The sequence below is a fragment of the Anastrepha ludens genome, chromosome 5, assembly GCF_028408465.1.
Source record: "Anastrepha ludens isolate Willacy chromosome 5, idAnaLude1.1, whole genome shotgun sequence".
In the NCBI taxonomy this organism is placed as follows: Eukaryota; Metazoa; Arthropoda; class Insecta; order Diptera; family Tephritidae; genus Anastrepha; species Anastrepha ludens.
This window is the reverse complement of record NC_071501.1, coordinates 89,978,129-89,989,081: the sequence shown is the minus strand read 5'-3', so window position 1 is coordinate 89,989,081 and position 10,953 is coordinate 89,978,129. Positions and strand designations below refer to the sequence as shown.

Below are 10,953 nucleotides of genomic sequence, written 5' to 3'. Positions count from 1 at the left end.
TTAAAGTATGTAAGCTCATCGTATGGGACAAGTGTACTATGGCACACAAGAAATCATTGGAAGCACTTGATAGAACTTTGAAAGATCTACGAGGAAGCCAAACAGTATTTGGAGAAGCCATGATTTTATTGGCTGGAGATTTCAGGCAAACGTTACCTGTGATCCCAAAATCTTCGGCTGCAGATGAAATCAATGCATGTTTAAAATCATCGTATTTATGGAGACATGTAAACACGCTTACACTTGCTACAAACGTACGTGTTTAACTACAGAACGATCCGTCAGCAGCTGATTTTCACACCAACTACTGAAAATCGGAAATGGCCAAATGTCTGTCGATCCAACAGGAATGATTACATTGCCTAACAATTTCTCCACTTCTGCACAGTCTAAAGAGGCATTGACACAGAGTGTATTTCCAGACATAGTTCAACATTACAAAAACCATGATTGGCTCAGCGAAAGAGCAATTTTAGCTGGGAAAAATAAGGACGTCAATGATATAAATGCAGCTATTTTCAATCAAATACCTGGTGACCTAGTATAATATAAAAATTCCCTCAATCAAAGTTTAGAACTTTGTGAATATTAAAAAAAAATTAAAATATTTTCATAAAAATTTTGGAAAAATTGGAGTATGCAGTTTTATAGCCTATTAAATTTTAATAAAATGCAAGTTTAAATTTTTTTTGCTGATGGCGATTTTTCCTCAAATAATTTTAGCACAGGGGTTCATTGAGCAGTTTTGACAATTTATTTAGTTTTAATAACTTTTTTATGTGTCATTCTCTTACAATTTTTTTTTTAATTCAATTTTAATATAAAAAGTGCAAGTTTCAAGTGGCTCAAAAGTCCCTCTGATTTTTGACATTTTTTTGTGCTGATGTTGGTGCCTGTTTTTTTTTCTTCTTCTTCTTCAATAACTATAGCACAGGAAATTATTGAACATTTTTGACAATTTATTTAATTTCAATAACTTTTTATGTGCCATTCAATTTTATATTTTCATAAACAATTTTCAAACATTTTTAGTATGCAATTTCATAGCCCATTTAATTTTAATATTATAAAAGGCAAGTTTCAAGTAGCTCGAAAAAAGCGCTGATTTTTGACAATTTTATTCTGAAGAATTTTTTGCACTTTTTTAAATTAAAAAAAAAACACATTAATATTTTAATTCTCATAAAAATTTATGAAACTTTAGAGTACGCAGTTTTATAGCCCACTAAATTTTAATATAACAAATTGCAAGTTTTAAGTGGCTCAAGAGTCCCTCTGATTTTTGAAAATTTTTTTTTCTGATATTGTTGCGTGTTTTCTTCCTTAAAAGTTACGATTTTTATAATGAACTCTTTTTATAATTATGAAGGAGCGCATCCCATACTAAAAATGTTACACCAAGCTTTTATTACAATTCTTCAATTTAATGATAAACACTTGCATGTCTTATCACTACTTTTTGAAGTACATTTGCTATTAAAACATCTTTTTCTCTGCTATACGATTTTTTAAGTCCGTGAGGTTAATTTCGAGCCCACAATCCCCAAACTAACAGCGGACATACCAAACCCAATCACACTCAGCTACGGCAGCCAGTAATTAGAACATTACTATTTATTAATAAATAACAATATTTAACTCATCAATAAATAGCTTAATGTGCCGCTAGCGATTACACCATGCAGCACACCCGCAACATACCCAAGACATCTGTTCGTTCAATTTGATGTTGTCTACGTGGGGAATGTGGTGCTAAATAATTGTTTGCCGTGTTTGTAGCTGACAACGGCACTGCTGGAGGCGATTTCTTGTCTGCCTTGTAAAACGAAACACACACGTACACACATATTTAAGTAGAGGGGCTTTCAAAGGGGATGCTGGGAAATTTTTAAAGTTAAAGCGTTCATGCTGTTAAAGCGATAATTAATTCAGCACTCCGTTCAATTGGATTGAACAGCATACAGACAGACATTAAACAACATTCATCGAGAGACACTCGAGACCTTTCTAAGCCCCCGACCCCCGAATGCCGTTGTCGAAGTTCAACCGCAGACGAAAAGCTTTAGATGCCTCGTGAGATCTGTGTAACTTTGGTTCAATTACAATCTGGATAATTTTTCGGGTTTCTAGCAGGTTTCTCTTACTTATCCAAAATCGACCCCGACATTCTGAATATATGTCCGGTTGTGAAGGTACATCGCACGGTATTAACCACCTATTTATATGTCCTCTTAAACCTACTCGCCTATCAACCTTCGCTCGCTGGACCCAGGCTGTCGAAACAGTAAGACGTTGACAATCGGTAACTACATTACACTGGCAGGGTCTAGTGAACTGCTACAACAAGAACTATAGAATCATTTCATTAAATGATTTTCATCCCCATCCCAATGGTTCTGCTGAATCGAATGCTTATTCGACTTTTGGTGGCCAAATTCCAGTCAATCGGTTTGTTGAATAACCAATTGCAGTACCAGACTGGCACTCCCCAAGTAGCACTAAAGCGTCGTTTTGATATCATTAGGAGATCTCCAATAGACAGATATTTACATCATACATCTGTTGATGTAATGGAGAAGATTGATGGGATTTAGATAAATTTAGGTTTTCTGGGACTTCAACTTAGCGAATTTTGTGCTGGATGCCCCAATTAACCCAGTAGGTTAAGAGTAAGAGCGCTGCCGTGTGTCTGATTGAGATCTGCAGCTTTTTGTTGTATGTATAGTTTTAGTGTTTCCCGAATGACTATTCAGGAATCAGTTAGCGTGCCGAGAAGTCGTTTTATCACTTGAATTATGATACCGCAGCCTATTTAGAGTGAAACCTCTCTTTAGTAGATACTTACAGCCAGGTAGCTTTTGTCCATCCAAGAGAGGTGTCCACTCAAAAGAGGGTAACTTTTTCTGATAAATAAGATTTTGTATAGAAAAATATGTCCACTAAAAGGAGTTGGCCGGCTAATAGAGGTATCCGGTAAGAGAGGTTACACTGTATTTTTGCTGCAGGGATGCCAAAAATAGATATTTCTACAGGAGATTTTGTACAATTCCCTCTCAGTCGCCAAAACAGCAGCTGTGAGAGTACGGATTTTGGGCTTTGGCGGATTTATCTAGACGTACTACTAGCGAAATTAATCGATGCCAAGCAACTGCTTGTAGCCTAAATTATATAATTTATAAACTTTCTAAATATAGCCCCAATGGAATCGCGCTACATGTCGCACTATCGCGTACTGCAAATTAGTCCGACATACATGATTGCGCTACCGGAACGACCCGTATTTATATAGTACGAAGACCTCTCACTTCAAAAATCGGGCACCCTTCTTGGAAGCCCCTTTATATTTGTATTATTTTTACATTTTTACAATATCTTATTTAGATGTACGGCTGACAGCCGCACTGTCGGCAATCTAGTCAGGATGCCAGCAAATTGAGTGAGTAAGCAATGGAAGGTGGCTTCGCGTCCGCTACTCTACGCGGCATGTGGCCGAATTGATAAATGTTTTCTATTAACATATTTTACAGTTAGAATATAGTAACTTTTAAAAACTTATTTCATCTGGCTGCTTTGCATGCATTGAATATTTATACCTCAAATGAGACATAATTCTTTGTCTGGCCTTGTCCGCGACGTAGTCGTATCATAAAATGCAACGATTGCAATGAAGTTTATGGGGTGCGCACGATTAAGGTTTAAATGTCGCTGATTCAATATATTTTTATTACTTTCATATTTTGCAAAAGTATTTCAACAAACGTAATTTTAATGCATTGCGATTCGAATGGAATTGTGGAAGATCAGACAATTTTCAAGCACTCAGGCAATGTTGCCTATTTTACTTAAGGCCCATAGACAGGATTTACAGGTGGCGGGGTTGAAATTCATTGCTTTTCTTCAGTTTTGCCACATCTTTTTTAAGAATCTTAGCAGTGGCTAAAAGAAAGTGATTGTAGTTCGTTCACTCTCATTATACATATACGTTTCAAAAATGCACCATCTAAGTCTAGCGGAAGCTGGACAGCAGAAGAGAAAATGTCTGTACTATCCGTATCCTCCAAACGAGATGTACGCAGTGGATCGTGAATAATGCGTATGGTGACCTATAGATTCCCCATCTAATATGTCCAATCAGTGCCCGTGACTTACTTCTTCCCTATCTAAAAATGAATTTTGCTACTAGCCTCCCAGTCCTTTTCAAGAAATACTTGGTTGTTCTGCAAGTGATAGTATCAACCGCTATGTGGCCGGTTTCTGGTGATTGCGACATAGAGGGGCCGATAAACTAGCGAGCCTCGGCACCAAACTTCCTAACTAGCACCTAGATTATGATTTTGGTACACCCTTAAATATTTTTTGAGCACTTTGTAAGTATAGCGCCCGAATGCAGCTGCAGAATCGTCCCACAATTCTTTCAGCGACTACGATACTCGCCGGCGCTAATGCGCAAACACTCCAAGGGAATCCTCAACGGATGTAGTCATCGTCCAAGCTTCTGCGTAATACGTTAGGATGAGCATGATGAGAGCCTTATACAGTCTTAGTTTTGTTCGTCGAGAGAGAACTTTACTATTCTATTGCCTACTTAGCCCAAAGTAACACTTGTTGGCAAGAGATATTCTCCGTTGGGTTTCAAGGCTGACATTGTTATCAGAGTTAATGCTAGTTCCTAAATGAACGAAGTCTCTTGGGTGATGTGGGTGCCAAAACGCGAGTGTCCCGACTGTTTGTTTGATGACAGTAGGTACTTCGTTTGTGTCCGAGCGATTAAGTTCTGCGACTAGCACAATCTTTTCCAGCATCAGGAAGTCGGACGACAGCGAGTGAAACCTCATTTGGTACCAAACGGCTCGGAGAGGTCCTTCCCAATTCTGACGGCGCTACTGATGGAGGATGTTTCTATGTGAAGAAGTCCACGATTGCCATTCACTTGGGAGAAGTCACTGATTGCCATTCACTTGGCAGTTGCCAGGACGATTTTTCTACATACGGTTAAGTAGCTCACAACTTCCGGGCTTCGTATCCAAGTATCCTCTGGGCAGCTCCCGAGCATCCGTTTGAGAGCGAGCTAATTTGTGAAGGCGGAGCAGCCCAGGATACCTGATTGTGCGCTAGTATTGAGACCCGGCACGTAAATATCCTCCCCCAATGAAAAACAAAAAATATTGGATGTTAAAATAGAAAAATGTATGCTGTGCTTGGACTGTTATTGCAAAATCGTCATATGGCATACCATAAGATTGAAGCGTTAATTCTACTCGAACACATTTAAAATTGTTTGAATACTAGGTCCTAAAAAAGATGTGTACCCCTTGGATATCGCATAATTTGACAGTCGCTCAAAAACGGCTCGTGACGATTTTCGCCAAGAAAATATGAAATATTTATGCACAAATTTTAACCTAAAACTTACACCGATGTAGAAAAAATGTGTGCTACACATTCAATTCGAGTTGAATTGTGATTCATATGGATTCATATTGATTGGATGTATCCGAATTGAATATACTATAAGTGGTTAGAAATGAAAGTTAAACAGAGTAATATAGAGAAGCCTTGACGTAACGAACCTTGACAAAACTAAAAACTCAAAATAACAAAATTTTTAGCTTAGTTCTCTGAAAAAATCGCAAGCAAGCAAACATTTTTTTTTTGTTCGACATAAAAACGCGCTATAGATAAAATGTAACGAAGAAATTTGTAACATGCAAACCTTAAGAATATATTGTCAGAATGAGTTATCCATTGCAGTATAAGCCGATTTGCATACGCGAAAAAATTTCAGTAATTGATAATAAAAAATGATCTGAAAAAGAAATATAAAGGCAAATCATTTGTTAGGTTAGTTATACAAGCCACGACCTTCCAGATATCCATTCTTGAAAGGCTAAGCAGTTCCTTTGCCTTTTTCTTATTTATTTTGCAGCCACAGTAGCCTAACTGTTACGCATGCATCTTCATCTCTTATGCCCTATTGATCTCTTGAATAATTTTATTCTCAATTATTAATTTGCTCGTGGTCATAGGTATCCCAATGGTGCTTCTATCACTAAGCAGCTGAAGATAGGCCTTTCCTGGCTAGCTAATCAGCTCTCAAATTTCACTCAATATCTCCGTGTTCCGGAACTCAAATAAGGCTGACCTTGAATACGACACTAATATCATTTAGGGCTGCCCGACATTCCTGTGCAACCTTTGATCTTAGTATAGCCACATTCAGTGATTTAATGGCCGCCGGAAAATAATACCTGTATGTATTTATTGTTGTTTTTCTTACGGCATAATATATTTATTTATAGCTCGAATAAGGCAGAAGATAGGCGAGTCCAAATTTCTTGAAAAATACTCCATAGCCAACCTTATCGTCTAGCTTGGAATCATCTGTATAGAAATTTAATTCCCCCCTCTCTCTGGCCTTGGTCTCTGCCAAAAGCAAATTATATTTTATAACGATTTTTTTTTTAATTTTGAATTTTTAGTTGCATTCATTGGCAGCGTACCAATTCAGTGATAATTAATTTCTCTACAGGGTATTTATGGTATAAGTGGCTACTATAATATTATTCATATTTGTAGGCATGTCTATATGTGTGTGTGATGTATGAAATTTTTGCTGCGTAACTTTGCTTAGCTGTCACCTGCGCTGAAGAGCGTCAACTTGTTAGCACATCACTATTGTCTAGCCACTTAGTATTCATGCGAATAGTATTCATAAATCTTCACGATTATTTGCAGGAGCTCTATAAAAAGCTCGCCAATGTTTAATTTAAAGTTAAAATTAGATGAAACAGAGTAAACTTGTAAAAACGTTTTAGCATCCGCTAACAGAGTCGTTGTCAGACAGACAAAAGAAGTGATCTAATTTTCAGCAGGTTACACATCTCAGTACGCCTCACCCCCAACGGCCTGTACTACTTTCGTACTATGTTAGCAGAAAAGGGGAAGCAATTTGAGGGGTCATTTTAGTAAAGTGCGCACTGCGCAGTTCTGAAAAACAAAAAACAAATAAAAATCCCATGCAATTTGAATGCTGTTAGTTAATATTTTGGTTCCACTTGTGCGATCGCCCAACACTCACACGCATGCGTACACACATACATTTACTATCATATGATGATAAGTGCGAATATTTGACTCATGAAAAATTATTTAGCAATACATTTTTTACACTTATTTCATCAATCGCAAATGCATATTCATAAGTCGTGCGAAACTTTTAGCTGTGAGATGGCACGGTAAGTACTACAGATAATTTGCTATATTAAATATTCAAACAGTGAAACGAAAAAAATTAAATGCTGTAGACCGAATCTAATTTTTTTCGCAGAGTTTTTGCTTTGAAATATTTTTGGTACTAATACTTTTTTTGAAAATGGCAATTGTTAAGCGTTTGTGAGAAATTAATTTTTCAACAATGAAGTGCAAGGTGGGGCAAACTCAACCATCCAATTTGGTTTTTTTAATACCTTTTTTTTACTAAATAAAAAATTGATTTCTAAGTGATTGAAATTCTGCTTGAGTGACTCTGAGCGATTTTGGATGGATGGCTCTATGTGTTGATGTCCACGCAAGTGGGAAAAGTCCCTGATCGCCGTTTACTTCGGAATGACAAGGAAGATTCTTCTACATATGATCCAAGCAGCTCACAACTTTTGGGCTCCACTTAAATATCATCTGGTTAGTTTCCGAACATCCGTTTGTGAGCGAGCTAATGTGAGAAGACGAAGCAACCCAGGATATCTGGTTCTGCGCAGGGATTGGGATCCACCACGTAAAAATTATCCCCCAAATGAACACTGCCTCTACTAAGTCACTTAAAAAGTTTGTGTATTTTTTTTTTTTGATTTTGTAGCACTGCGTTATCAATTATAAAAAAAGTATCAGATTGAGAGGGTTTTTATCGTTGTTCGATTGGTTTTACTATACCACCGAATTATTGCTACTTGGATTTGTGAGACATTGGAAAATTCTTATACCTAAATGACATGGGCGATAATGGAAAATATAAGAGTGGTGAGTCAGAGCCGTAGAGAGCATATCCGGGCCCGGGGGAAAATCCGGGCCCCGGGGGAAAATTGCAAATGCGGGCCCTTTCCAATGATGTCTAATTCATATAAATACGCATAATCTCGAGTCCGGGCCCCTCTGAAAACTCCGGGCCCGGGGGAAAAAGTAGCCGATCCCCCCCCCCCCCCCCCTCTCGTCGGGCCTGTGGTGAGTACAAAGAAGCGCTGAAATTTTTGGACTATTAGAAAACATTTAATTTACTTATGTAGTTGGTTTTATACTGCTGAATGGTGTCCGAGTGCGATTAATTTTGCTTATGTAATAGGAAATTTCGGGAAAATAATCGACAGCTTTACTCACTTCATGATTACCTGGAAACAAGATAGTGGTTTTGAGGCTGTCAGGCCGATTGCCAAGACTAAAGAATGTTTTGGAAAAGTTAAAAAACTAAATGTCGATTATATCATTCCAGCCCGCTCCAATATTTCAGTACCACTTTTTCAGAACGATTTATCTTTTGCCTCAAAATAGGTCTCAGTTTCAGCGATAATCTCTTCATTTGAGCGAAATTTCTGACTGGCGAACATTTTTTTTAGATCTGCGAACAGTTAGTAGTAGCTTGGAGTCAAATCTCGTGAATACGATGAATGTGGGAGCAATTCAGAGTTCAATTCATGTAGTTTTGCCATTGTTTTGATTGACTTGTGACACGGTGCGTTTTCTTGAGAGTGATCAAATGCGGCACTCAATTTGAGCAACGCTTTCTCATAGTCAAATACTCATGCAATATAAAGTCAACATATTTTTTTGATATCCTTACGATGTCAGCTAACTCACGCAACTTCACTTTTCGATCATTCAAAACCATTTCGTGGATTTGTTTGATGTTTTCTGGTGCTACCGCCTCATTTGGACATCCTCTACGTTGTACATCATTGGTGTCTCCACAACCTCGTTTGAAGTCAGCAAACCACGGTTTTATTGTTGTTTCTGATGGGGCAGAGTCCTCATAACACTTTTCAAGCCATTGCTTCGCTTGAATGGTATTTTTCCACATCAAGAAGCAGTGAAAAATTAAAACACGGAATTTTTTTTCATCCATTGTTTTGAAAACAACAAAAGTAGAGCCACTCTTAGCATAATAACTTACGAACTAATGAATAGAATATCATGAAATTTAATGTAAATACTAACTGAAGGGTTGGTACTAATTAAAAAAGAGGTGAATACAATAGGTAGTCTAGCGTAAGTGCACAAGCCTGCCATCCCAGAGTTTGTGGGTTCGAATCCCACGTAAAGCACAATTCTCGCACTTTTCCAAACTTACCTAAAAAAAAAAATTCCTCAACCCCGAAAACCTTATCCTTCCAATCCTTACTCCCGCACAAAAGTTAGCGCATTGTGGCTGCTAAAACAAGCAAAAAAAAAAACAAAGAAAAAGACACAGATACACTTTGCCTTAGTGGCGCCAGCAAGAGGAAGCGGGTAATCGCGCGCTGACACACCAAAATTTAGCGAAGTTCTCAATCATCTGTGTGATCTTTCTGGCAGAAAAATGTGAAACACAGATGGCGCTCTAAACAGTTAGAAGGCGTAGTTCCTGAGCAACGACAGGTGGGCACTCCCACTACTTAGGACTGGTAGCAGCAGGCTAATCACCTACCCTGCCAGAAAGAAAAAAAATACCAGTCTAACGGTTAGACGGGATAGAAGTGAAACCTTCCGTAAGACAAACTGAGAGAGAATAAGAGGAAAGCAGCATTAGGAGCGGGATAATTATAGGTTCATTATAATATTGCTCTAAAGTTCATATTTTATTTTCTTCATTTTATTATTATTCATCCTCAATGTTTTCAATTTCAATAAATGATACGAGTGGCTTATGATAGCTAAAATATGATACAAATGCTTTGGTTTCGATGTTGTCAACATATCTTTGAAATACCGCGTCAATTGTTGTTCTTGATCGCGTTGTCGAAATCACTCCCAACGATTCTAAAGAAGTTTTCACTTCAAAAAATTCCATTTTCGTCTACTTGTATTCATATAAAAATTTATGTCTTCCCACCAAAGCTAAATGTATTAGTATATTTCTTCTTGTATTTATTCAAGGCCGAAATCCCGGCGGTACTGCAATACCGGGCCAACTCGTGGCAGAGGTGGAGTAAGCCCCTAAAACACTCCGCCCATTTCCAAAAATCAGTTTAACATTTGTTGTCCTCCGACGGAGGATATATCAGATATTAAGCTGATAGGAACATACCACACTACCTAGTCAATAGATTTTCTAATAAACCTTTTGAGAATTACACGCTCACAAAAATTATTTATATCAACATATAATATAACGCTTCGTAACTAAATAACTTTTAGGCCAGCGACGACAGCATGGCGCGGTAGCCGAGCGACTAGCAATGTGAGCTTCCGATCCAAAATCCTTGGTTCGAATCACAAGAAAAAATAAAAGTTATTTTTATTTAGTTCGGCGCTACGTTTATATCAACATATAATATAACGCTTCGTAGCCAAGAGGGTCGCTTTTTCGTTTCACTTTTCCTCAAATCACTCCCAACGATTCTAAAGAAGTTTTCACTTCAAAAAATAGGTTAGCGAAACCAAAGCAAGACTGAGTCTTGTCGAGGCCCTATGCTCCCGAGTGGAGTGAACAAGGAAAACAAAAACAATAAATCTAGTGCCATCTATGTGTTAGGCCTGGGACTTTTCAGCCCATGTGTTATATCATATTTTCTTATCATCTTGAATTTAAACCTCTCCTTTATTGCTACAAAGCTTTACGCGAATATTCCATTTTCGAAACAGCATTGGAAGTCTCCCTCCGTCGTTTTCTCTCTGCTTTCCCACAGCTTCAACAGACTCAAACCTTATTCCTTCTAATGCAGATTTCACTTTAAGAAACAGTTAGAGTTGTGCAGCACACGGATCGAT

At 37.8% G+C, this 10,953-nt stretch overlaps 1 non-coding gene across 1 annotated transcript; it reads right to left on the bottom strand.

Annotated features, from left to right (window-relative positions):
• Nucleotides 1-10,110: 10,110 nt before the first annotated feature.
• LOC128865489 (U2 spliceosomal RNA) lies at nucleotides 10,111-10,302 on the bottom strand. Its single transcript, XR_008454823.1, has one exon. It is a non-coding gene; the product is annotated as a U2 spliceosomal RNA (small nuclear RNA).
• Nucleotides 10,303-10,953: the final 651 nt, after the last annotated feature.